This window comes from Eulemur rufifrons, chromosome 19, assembly GCF_041146395.1.
Source record: "Eulemur rufifrons isolate Redbay chromosome 19, OSU_ERuf_1, whole genome shotgun sequence".
Taxonomy (NCBI): domain Eukaryota; kingdom Metazoa; phylum Chordata; class Mammalia; order Primates; family Lemuridae; genus Eulemur; species Eulemur rufifrons.
Window position 1 is genome coordinate 110,857,248 of NC_091001.1, and position 12,215 is coordinate 110,869,462.

At 44.4% G+C, this 12,215-nt stretch overlaps 1 long non-coding RNA gene across 4 annotated transcripts; it reads right to left on the reverse strand.

Annotated features, from left to right (window-relative positions):
* Nucleotides 1-7,735: 7,735 nt before the first annotated feature.
* Nucleotides 7,736-11,704, reverse strand: LOC138399696 (uncharacterized). Of its 4 annotated transcripts, XR_011236179.1 has the most exons (6): nucleotides 11,412-11,704; nucleotides 9,588-9,760; nucleotides 9,303-9,473; nucleotides 8,358-8,487; nucleotides 8,158-8,242; nucleotides 7,736-8,063 (listed from the first exon to the last, which is right to left on the reverse strand). It is a non-coding gene; the product is annotated as an uncharacterized lncRNA (long non-coding RNA). The 4 variants fall into 4 exon arrangements; XR_011236176.1 differs by having other exon boundaries at nucleotides 9,588-11,704; XR_011236178.1 differs by having other exon boundaries at nucleotides 8,338-8,487; nucleotides 9,588-11,704.
* Between the last annotated feature and the right edge of the window lie 511 nt (nucleotides 11,705-12,215).

The window sequence follows — 12,215 nt, forward strand, 5'->3', positions numbered from 1 at the left end:
GAAGACAAGGGAAGGGTTGGCATTTAGGGAACAGTGTGAGCCCAGTTGTCCTCTGAGGAGACACACAGTAAGTGGGACACAGAGGATGAGACAGGAGCCAGCAGGCGTCAGAGGACTCCACTCAGGGGCCTCGTAGCGGTACCAGCCTTTGGGTTTATCCGGTAGCAGGAAGCAGTGCTGGGAGAACCATGGGGGACGTCCGAGGGACACGTCATCCTCATGAAAATCCTATGAAGCAGCTAAGTTTTATTCCCATTTGACCAATGAGGAAATCAGGACTCAAAGAGGATAAGTAACTTGGGAAAGGTAGATACGGGATTTGGGCATGAATTGTGCTGACCCCAGAGTCTGGGGTTCTTTCCTTTACGCCATGAGAGTTTACAGTGCCTGGCAAGTTCTAAACATCTTTGTTCCTGCTGCCAACGTCATGTCTCTGCCATGGTCAAAACCTTGTAGAGCTTTCTTTTCTCTTTTGTCTTTGGACGTGATACCTTGAATGATGTTGAAAGAATATGTTTGGTTCCATCAGGGTAAAAAGGAAACAGTCAAATGATTTTGGCCCTAACCCAAGGGGGAAAAAAAAAAAGAAAGACGGAAAAGAGAAACACAAGTTTAACTGCAGTTTCCATTGTGAGTTCTCTATAAGATCCATAGAAACCCCCTCCTCCAACAAAGAAATGGTCCAGTGTCAAAGCTTAACGGGGAAAGTGAATGCACGAGGCCAGGCCTGGGCATGAGAACTCACATTTTCCCACTTCCCTCTCCAAGCCCAAGTCAGGACACTAATAAAAGCCAACAGGATTGGCGGCAAATGACCTCTCATAGCCTAAGACACACTTTGAAATTTACAGGGAAGCACAGAAGAGTTCAGCCCTGTTCCAGAATCCAAATGGAGGTGACACGATGGGTTCATTAGCCAGAAATGGCCGTCGTAGTCCGCCGAAGAGCAGGCGGCTGCCTGGCCGTCCGTAGGAGAGCTGACGTTTGCTCCCTGGACCTTGCTGGAAGTCAGACGCCTGTAACGTTTCTGCCGCCCACGCGTGTCTGTTGGTCTGAAGAACGTCTGGGTTTGTGTTCACAGAATCATCTTTTCCAGGAGACTCACCTTAGGAAATTCCTCTTCAGTGTCAGGATTTCGTAGGTGTGGCAGAGGGAGGAGGCTGCGTGTGCAGGGCCACTAAGACCAAGGGTAGAAAGGGAAGAACATTTCTCAGAGTGAGGACTGGGGTGAAGGGGTAATCAAATTTGGTCAGAGGAATTGGCTTTCTATGTAAAGTTTCAGAATTAGATTCGAGTCATATGTAGCCAGTGATCGTTGAGAGCTGGCCACATCCGCTGTCTTAATGACTCTTCCCAAGGGCCTGTGAGGTACAACATCGGCTGAACACACGGAGGAGATGACAGAGGGCTGGAGACACTTTATAACTCACTCGAGGGCACATAAATGACGGCAAGTACTTGAGTCAGGCCTGAAACTCATTTCTCTGGATTCCAAACCAGCGCTTTTCCTGTGCTACATGCTCTCGTTCTAGAATCTCCAAAGGAAGATCCCTCTCTGGCTACAGAGGTCCCAGGGCTAACCCATTCCTCAACAAAAAATCTACTCACGTCGTACCTGGGAGAAATGCTCCCCATCCTTTCCCACAGGGAGAAGAATTCTTCATGGGACAATATCCGTCCCTCCCCCCCATTTGAAGAGGGTCATCCTTTGCTGTAAACTCTACCCTTACTTTCTTATTTTTAGAAGGCCTTGGGATTGTGGGATGGGGAGGCATTGACAAGGGATGGAGGAAGATGGTAGGTGACCCATGGGGGGCCCAAAGCACCATGCAGGGACCTTGTGCATTCATCTGTGAGTCACCGAAGAGCTTCCAGCAGGCCTGGGACAAATCCCGCACAGGCGGGACTGCGGCAGGAGACCAGGGCAGAGCACCCATTTTGTTGCTTCATCATTCCATCCGTGGCTTGAGAGCGCTCGCTCCTCTCTAACAACTGGGAGGAGTCGGATTCATGGGGGAAGATTTCCCCACCCCTGACAAGGTGTTTCCTTGTGATGTTCCAGCCTGTTTTGTCTGACACTCAGGCTTCTGTGCAGGTAAAATCACTTTCTGGAAAGTAGCCACATGAGTTAGCACAGCCCCTCCGCCATCCGGAGCTGTCTGCCAGAAGTTGGTCCCGTCCCTGGTGTGGAGCTTCTGTCTGGGAGTTTCCCCTGTCGCTGGTCTGCACCGGGCTGACTTCTTAAAGTACCCATTCCAATGTCCCAAAGCAAGTCTCTCTCTGGAACATAGACACAGAGGAGAGTGTAGACACAGAGAAGATGGAGTTGAGACGTGGATGGAGGAAATGAACAACAGGACACGGGAGGAGAAGGGACCTGAGGAAGGCTGAGATCCACGGGGCCAGGTGCTCAGGAACACAGACCCGGACACTCCAGGGGCACAAACCTGAGGCCACCATCTCCCCATGGCGGTTTGTGCCATGTTTTTCATGTATGAATGTTAAAATGGCCCTCTGGAAGCCTGTACCGAGGACCCATCTAGGCCCTTTCACATGGTCTGCGCATTCCCTCAAGGACACCTGCGTGTTCTGCACGGTGGGCGAGGGCGCCGTGGTCAGAGGGATCTGCCTGCCGTGTGGCTCTCGACTCCGCCTTCATCCAGACTGGCCGCAGCAGCCTCAGGCCTCCCGAAGATCTCCGGCCCTGTGCAGCCGTAGTGTCCAGGGTGGTTCCTTCCCTGCCACGATGTGACAGTCGTTGTTCCAGAATGTTATCTGCACCTGTCAGGTGGCTGCTCTTCCCCTGCTTAAAATTCTCCAGCAGGACTCCAGGGTTGTCAGGGTGAAGTTCAAAGCCACTGGCTGGTCTCTGTGGTCTGATCCTGGGCATGTCTAGGACTGACCTCTGGCCCTGCACCGTGAGAAGTGGAACGTGCATTCTGGCATCTCTCCATAGACATGTCTTGGGTTTTTAATCCCCTTATACCTGCTATTGCCCATATTTGAAATGTTCCCAACACCACTTCCCTGTTATTGCCTTTTCTTCTGTCTTGTCAGCTTCCCTACCCATCCTGGAGCATCCCCTGGACGTTCTCTGCACCTGGGAGCCCCTCCTGGCACCGTCCTTCCCGGAGTGAGCTTCTCTCCTGAAACCGCGGGCTGGCCCCGTCACTGCCTGCGGCTCTCTGGACTCTAACTGCGGATCTATTTTTCTTCCTCTCTGAGTTTCAGCTGTGTATGTGTGTCCCAAACACATAACACAGCTAGCAGCACAGAGACGGTGGCCACTGCTTGTTAAATAAAGAAGGGGTTGAGAAAGGAATAAAAAAAAAAAAAAAAAAAGCAAGAGAAAGAAAAAAAGGCAAACTAAGCATGCTGATGTCTAAAAAAATTGAAGAATGTTGTGCCACCTCGAGAGGGTTTTTGCACACTTAAACCTGTGTCAAATTTTAAAATGTCAAAAAAAGAGGGGCACGGAACGCTACCAGACCTCCGGCCCCCCGGGGCTGCGTAGGCACGGTGCTAACCTCAGCCCAGCAAGGAGGCAGAGCTTCCCGGAACGACCCGCCTGGCGCGGCGTGCGGGTGTCGCCCGTGCCCCGGCGCTGCCTCAGCTTCCTCCGTTTCCTGTCTGCCCACTCACATTTGATTTGGTCTCTTTCTCATCAGAGGAGCTATTTTCTCTCACAACATATGCTTGTTTTTTATTCTACCCGTCCTTCTGGGACGCTCACGTCTCTCTTTGACATCTGTCAAAATGGCTTCACCTCATGACTTTATTTTGCCAATTCACTTATTTAGAGGCTTATTGAGAGCAAAGACCTGCCCTTGCCATTTAGGTATGGAACCACCTGGTGGCAGGACTGTGCTCCCACTGCAGGGTGCCGGCTTCTCCCCACCAGCGCCCTGGCTTCCCCTGGAGGCAGGCTGCCCCTCAGTGCAAGACCCCTGCTGCCGCGGCCTCTGTAGGGCCCTTCCGAGGGACCAGGGCTCATGCGGACAGCCCACTCCATAGACAGGCGACTCTTAGAAGTAGAGACACTCTGGAACAAGTCAACAATCTCTGCTGTGCAAACACGAGAGGCCCAGCATTTTGAAAAGAATCTGAAGAGCTGCTTCCTAAAGCTCACGTTGCCCAAGATGAAAGATGCTTTCCTCTGAGTAAGGTGGAGTACTGCCCTGATAAGGTACCGACCTCAGTCTCTGCTGTGAACTGCAAGCGTGCCCTTGGCCGGGCTTCCCGTCCTCCCTTCACCCAGTCTCAGCACGGCTGTCACAGATCCCCGGCTCCTCGGGCCCCAAAGCTTTTGCCTCTCACTCGGCTTCTTTCCTGCACCCTAGAGAAGCCTGCCAGGAGGAACTAAACTAAAATAAAGTGGCTATGTATGGTGGCTCTGTTCCCTAAGTTGTTTTGTTCTTTTTCTGCCCATAAGGGAAAGATTCCAAATGTCCCTCCACCGGGTGCACTCAGTTTGCCTGAAGTTAATTCACTCACCAGCTGTTAAGGCTGCTCTGTCCTTGGGTGGAGTTTGGCTTGCTGGCCGGCTCCTCTGAGCTGCAACCGGGCCTGGCCTCATTAGGAGCCGTGTGGCCTTTGTAGCTGGCACCGTGGCTGTCCCCCGAGTCAGCCTGCATAGCATCGGCTTCCTCTGATGGCTAGATGCAGATTTCACACTTTTTCCTCTTTCAAATTTGTGCTGTCTTTTTGCTGCTTTCTGCTTTTGCTTCCTATCCCCGGACACGTCTTTTGGGCCTGAGCCATTTGTGGACAGGGAGACTGCCATGCTTTTGAATGATGTGGTCTTGCTTTTCCAGCTGAGCTCCCTGTCCCCAAACTGAGATCCGTCGGGGTTACAGTTGTGGGGAATGCGCTTCCAAAATGTTATCTTTCTATTTCAAGTTTTGCCTATAAACCACCTCAAGCAGACACTATGGACGATATAATTTTTGGCAAACCTAAGCGCGTGATCCTTCCTAACAGATGCTTAGGAGAGTACTAAGAGCTCACACAAGATGGTTGTGTGTTCAAAAGGCTGGTTAGCATTCCACTGGCTTGACCCTCACTAGGCTGAGAGTACATGGATGAGGCTTTTTGACAGAATTAGCAAGACTGAAAAAGATCTGATTTTGGTCTTCCAATTTCATGCGTTGGTACCACTCAGAGAGTGTTGAATTGGGGAGGGAAGCAGTTATATGCTAAGCCCATGCCCACATCAAGAACTCTGTAAGGTAGGCTAGCTAGTCCTCAAGGCAACCCTGTAAGTATTCTGTTATTATCCCTTTTAAAAGATAGAAAAACGAAGACCTCAGACTAAGAAATGTTTAACCAGTGCTTCACAGATAATAGAGACTCAAAGCAAGTGATAATTCTAGGTCTTTCTGGATCTAAAAATTACTTTCCTCAAAAGCAATATATTTCTTTTCTAAATTAAATTTGGTAATTTTTCCAATTATAAAAGCAAAGTTGCTTAATGTAAAAAAAATTTGAAAAATACAGAAAAATGCACATAGAGACTTTAAATCACCTTTAATCCATTACTTAGTAATAGCAGCCATTAACTTTACCCTTCCTGTGGCGATTTACCTAGATAATTAGTTAGACAGACAAACAGGCAGATGGACCATAGTAGATTTAATCATTTCTCTATTATGGTTTTAGATACATATGTCTAACTGACTTCTAGAAACAAATTAATAGCAATTTATAGCAGTGTAGGAGTATATCTAGCTCATTATATCTGAAGAGGTAATACTATAATAACTTCTAGGGCCTTGGCTTATTTTCTAAAGAGAAAATGGCACCTTATTGCTTTAATTACATCACTAACTAGATTGAACATTTTTCAGTTTGGTCATTTTTAGTCATTTATTTCCATATTTATAATACTTTCCAGTGAATTTAAAAAAAAATTCTCTTTAGAGGTTTAAATATTTCTATATTCAGAATTATAGACCTCTTTTCACATTTTATGGCAAAAATTATATTTTTTATACATATCTGTAAGTTCTTCCTTCCCATTTTTAGAAATGAAAGTGCTAACTTGTCTTTTCATGGTTACTCTGGGAAACAGTTCTTAACCCCTTCCTTCGGGGTAGGCTTTGGTCAAGGACAGAATTCCTACAAGGGCCAGTCTGCAAATAAAAATGAATTGTAGCCAAGCTATTATCATCTTGACCTTTAATTCCTAGTCTTCTTCTTTTCTCTCCTTCTCTGAAGAACATATTCAGAAAAAAAAAAAAAATACAATATCTTCAAAATCTTTTAAGCAATTTTTGGCTTACTCATGAGTTTTATTGCTGTTATTTCCTATGGAATATTTAAAGATATGATGCATAGAGAAAATATTTTGTTTGCTTTTAGATATAGTGGTTAATTGTCAGGAGCTATTTTTACAACTTAGTAATTTAAAAATCCTTAAATAACAAATATTTGAGATTTACTTGGGTCTCTCCAGTTGCTTAAAAGATGAAAACACTCTTTGGAATAATTGTGTATCTTTTTAAGGATTGTTAATAGTATAATATTTAATGTTTATGGTGACTAGTAATCAACTAATAAATATTCCTTGAGTTAACTGACATATCTGCCTTTTCCTCTTCATCTTTCCAAATCTTAACCATTTTTTTCTGAGCTCAGGCCAAGACTTTTGTCCACCCTGACCAGGCTACACGAGTTCTTGCTCCCGTTGGAAACCATGTTATCTTATTAAATGTCCCTTGACACAAAGCAAAAAGCAGTCCAAATGTCATTAAACTTTCCATGTGTTTGTATTTCATGTTTTTAACTGGCCTCATTAAGTGTGCCTCCATGCAATTCAATTTATTCAACCATTTATTAAGCTCCACTTAAGACTTTGTAAAGTTATCTAATTTTACCTATTTGTAAGCACACACACATATTGTATGATATATTTGCTGCAAAAGCGATGACAGGTGGGGAAAGTGGAGAGATTGGGCTCCAACGTGGTGTGCTTGAGTTGACTTGTACCAGCCTGCAAGAGCCTATTAAATTTTCAGCAGTTTTGTAAGGTGGCTGTTAAACAGGGTTTCATTATAAAAAATCAAGTGTTCTATTACACTTCTTTTTCCAAATTTGCATTCAGTGACATCATGTCCATAGCTTGAAATTGGGTATGGTCAAAATATTTATACCACAGAAATTGGCAAACAAAGCTTGATGTATTGCTTTGTTGACTGGCCTTAAGACAGTGATGGAGAAAATGTTAACGATGCAGGTTAAACCTAATAGCATGCCGTGTATGTAACCCTACTACTACATTGGGAATAGAAAAATATGTTGTAGGAATATTCTTCCCCTTCTAGAGGCCGGGAAAAAAAGAAAAAAAAAAGAAATATTTCCCCAGTATTTGGATACTATTATCCAATTAGACAAAACAGTCCCTCACGTCACTGAACAATGAGTGAAATTCTGGCATACATTGTGATGAAGCTGAAGGGGGCTTTGGTTTAATGAAGATAGTCTGTCTGAGAATGAGAAATAGTTTAACAATAGATCACATATTGAACTTACTGATAGTAAATTTAATGAGAAAAGAGCAGTAAGGGATGCAGTTTCAATTTTCAAATCATAGTTGAACTATAACCATAGGTTGGCTACAGACACAAGAGTTTGGCAAAAATCAACAAAAGCATTCTGTAAGAATCAATGGTTTATATACAACTACAATGAAGAGCATTTTATATTTTATTATTATTTATAAATTGTGTGCTAGACACCCTTTATATAAGTAAAGTTTATAATGAACTTATATACATGTACATATATGTACCAGCATTTCTCTTTTTTTTTGGTGATCTTGTTGTTAAACATTTACCTGCACAACACTGCATGCATTCTTCACTGCAAGATGCAATCACAATACATTTTGCAGGGAATGGAGAGCTCTGGTTACACTCCTGGCATCATCTCCCCACCCTCCCTGGAGATGTAGTACTTATAAAATATATGCAGCATAGCTTTTGTTTTTATGAGAGCAGGAACATTCAGAATGATCTCATCTCTGTCAGTAAAATAGTTAAACATACTTTCTCGTTCTTGTAAACCTGAAAAACATACAAATAGCATATGCTTCTTAAAAAGGAACCAGGAAAGTAGACTTAAGCTTTGTGACTATCGCTGAGACCCCCAAAATCATACCTTCCAATTTGCCCTACTGAGTTTCCAGTGTTGACGCTGGTAACTGCCCCCACCACTAGACAGCCCATGGTGTGGAGCCTCAGTCCTAAACAAGAGATACCCAAGGGAAAAATGAATTCACATTTTGCAAATAAATACATCTTTCAGGACTCATGAAAGCTACTTCTCAATTTTACACACCCATAAGCCTCTTTCCTCACCCAGTATGCTGAATAGTTTGTCTTCAGGAAGATGGTTCTCTTCTGTTTGAAACTCTTTTGCTCGTGTTGGGGTATCTAATGTCGACCCTGCAGTCACTGTGTCTGGGTTTGATTATGGAAAAAGGAAGTCCTGTGGGTGGACAGAGTGCAGAGCTGCAGTGACCTTCTCCACACGTGATCTTATCTGTAAACAAAACATCCTAGAGAAGGTGAACAATTAAAATAAATTTATCCAAGTTACCTTCGATCAAATGCTTGGTTAAGGTACCCCTTCTCCTTCCCCTTTCCTACTCTTAAAACCTGAACCCTAATTTTCTCCTCTAAACCTGAAAATATACCCATTTTTGATTGTTAAAGTGTTTTCCACAGGGAGTAAAATAATTTGGCTTAATGAATAAAGAATAACTCCACTGAAATTCATTTATCTTGACTTGGTATGTTTAAATACCAAGAAAGATCAAGGAATTCATATTGGTTATGTATGTGCTAATGAGATAATCAGGGTTTAATGAAAAACCAACAGTTATTAGCTAATCAGTTCAGCTTGGTGACTATTGGTCTGTTACGGCAGGACAAGAATAATTAAGTGACACTTAAAGGTATGAGAAGAACGTTAGTCAGAAATTGATGTGTCTACAGAAGGCTCCAAATGGCCGATGTTTAATGGTCCTCTGTACGTTGCCATGGCAACCCACTTGGGTAACTGGAGTATCCTCAGTTTAGGAAAACAAGGGGCAGAGTGTTCTTAGGAAGGTGCAATCCCCTTTAAGCAGATCTATAAGCATCACAGATGAACAGAACTTTAAACATTCCTCCATGAATATTCATGAAGTAAGTTGTTTTTTGTTGCCTGCCTAGTCAGCAGTCACAAAACACATGGTGTGTGTTGGCAGCATCTTGCCTAGGTAGAGGGCTAGGGACTGAGGCAATGGCAGGAACCAGGACCTGTGAGGCTGACTGACATTTCCATCTGTAGCGAAGGCTGGTAATTAACAGGAAGGAGTATGCCTGCAGCACTGCACCATCTGCTAGGGAAACGGCTCAATACGAAAGGAGCTGGAGAGCATCTCAGCAGTGGCACGATCTGGTTCCGACATGAGGCCGGGCATCTGTTAGCTGAGGAGATAGACTATTAGGAAATTCAACTGGGAATGAACAACATGGAAAGAGCACTCTGACCTAGCCCATAAAAGCAACTCTTCAGAAATGGTGCCTTTTTATCTTACTTACCCAAGTCTTCTGAAAATGGTTTGCGGAGGGACCATTACAGATCTGTTTGAAGTAACACAATGGTTTCAAAAACGCTGTTTTATTCCAACATGAAATTCTTGAAATCAGGATACAGCTGTCATCTTTTGACAATAGAGCTAATTTCAGAGCGAGGATATGAGGTTAAATTCCTTCTTTTGTTGTTTAGATTGGGGAGCAGGGGGGAGAAACAAAATGATCATTTAGATGCTATGCTGCTCAAAATTGAGAAGGCAAAAAAAAAAAAAAAAAAAAAAAAAAAAGAAAGAAACCTAGGATGCCTGGACAGAAAATGAGCAGGTCAGAAATCACCCCAGAGTTCTTGCAATGTCTCTATGTTCCCCTTTGCTTTCGCTCTGTGGCATCTGTTTCACGACGCAGATCTTCCTCGTTGTGAGAAACCACAGTCCGGGCTTCGGGCACAGACACTTTACTAGTTTCAGGACCTTGGTCAGAATTAACGTTAACGTTTCAGGCGCCAAATCTAGAAATGGGAGTGAGGTGGCCACAGACCCCACTCGCGGGCTGGGCAAGAAGGGGGCACATTCCTAACACCTCGTCTGCCTCAGACCCACCCCCGCCCACACTCTTAGGAGGTACAGAAACCTCTTCTGCAACGGGATGTATCTCTGAGATGGGCCAGCAGACAGAAAACTTGATTTTCTTGTCAGCTTATAGGTCGATGCCACTTTTAAGAATATAAGTGTGTTGTTAATCTTTCAACAATCAGGGAGGAACTATTGACTCAAACGATCTCGATCAGGTTAGAGGTTCGTGTCAACACTATCCATTGACTGAAACCACTGACTCAGATACAAAGTCCAGCAGATGGCATTTGTCTCTGTGTGTGTGTGTGTGTGTGTGTGTGTGTGAGAGAGAGAGAGAGAGAGAGACACTGTTACTAAATCAGCGCCATTGAATGATATTTACTGAGACCTCATGGTACCATATGGAAGTGAAGAATATATAGACCTTGGAATTTAAATCCATCTGAGAAGGATGGACACAGCCTTCAGATTTAGAGCGCTTTTTTCCCTCATTCCCTTTCCTCTCGTGAATGCTGATTACTTCGCTAATCCATGGGAAGGCTGGAGTCTGAAAGGGCCAGTGTGAAACAAATAGGAAAATCGTATCCTTACTACATATGAGAAAGATAATTAATCTTAACTGTGGGGAAAAAAAAAAACATTTTGTCCAGTTGTGTGCTGGTAAATGTCTAATAACCCCTCACAGAGGAGAATAAAGAGGTCCTGATTTGTAGCATTGGCCAAATTCTATAGTGTGAAGACTCTCACTGTGGCCAACCTCAGACTGTCCTCACAGGGTCACTGGAGGCAGATTGGGGACACATGAGCACCAACAGCTCTCTAAAGCCGGTGGGGGCTGGCTTCAGCACATGGTAATTTTAACGCTGTATGTTTCTTATATAAGGAATTGGTAGCACCAGTTTTGGTTATGTTAGTGAAAGTGGTCTCTTTTCCACATACTGAGAGCATAATAGATTTGAATATTATTTTATTGCCTATAAAGTCCATTCGTGTACATTAATTTATTTGATCCTCATAACCCTGATGACATAGTCAGAAACTGAGGCTGAGTGGCATGCCATAGGCGGCATCACTTAGCAAGTGGGAGAGGTGAGCTATTTCTAAGGTGGGTCTTCCTTCAGTTTAAGGTTTGCTTCTAGATAGACACCTGTGCATCCCTGGCCCAGCAGCCAGCTGGATCCATACCCACCCTTGTTTCTCCATTTCTGTCTTGTGCTCTGTCACTTTGCTGTGTTTTGGCCTCAGCCTTTGCCCTTACCTCATCTCAACTGCCGGGCTTGCAGTTGTCTCAGGTACGTACAGCAGTGACGCGGCGGCACGCACCCCGTGTTTCTCCCCAGCAGGCTGGGGTGCTCAGAGTGTGGCTCTCACCTCCTCTTCTCTCCTCCAGCCCACAGGGCCCGGGTGGCACTGAGCATCCTCATGCCAGGGACCTGGGCACCAGGCTGAGCTCCAAGAGCTCATGCAGTGTTACTTGTGGCTTGTAGGTTACACCAATAAAGAATTTAAACAGTCATTAAAAAATGGGAAGTGGGAAGCGTCATGCCATGTGGGAAGCTGGCTAGCAGCACAACACTGCGGATTTCAAAGACATGCTCCATGGCTAGAACCCTCACTCAGTTAATCATTTAACAAGCAAATATCATTGAATGGAATCCTATGTGGCAACTGTTTTGCTAGCTAGAGGAGAGTTAGAGATTAACGAAACAGTCTCTGCTCTCAAGGATATCACCCTAAATTGTTTTTCCAACAATTTATGATGCCACTTTAAAGTCACATCATAAATCAGCAATACCATTGCAGCTATGGGGAGCGTCGCTTAAGGGTTACTTGTTGCAAAGTGAGTGGCACAAGCTCAGCACGGGGAAGAGCCTCACAACTTGGAAGGTCTGCACCATGATGGGTCCATTTGGTACAAAGGATGACTCAAAGGTAGAAAGAGCTTCATCAAATCCAGGGTTGCTGGAGAACTGAAACCAATTATCCTATGTGAGCCTGCTGTCCCCATGTATGGACATAATAAACATTAATTTAAGTAATATTGATGGTTATATTGATGACT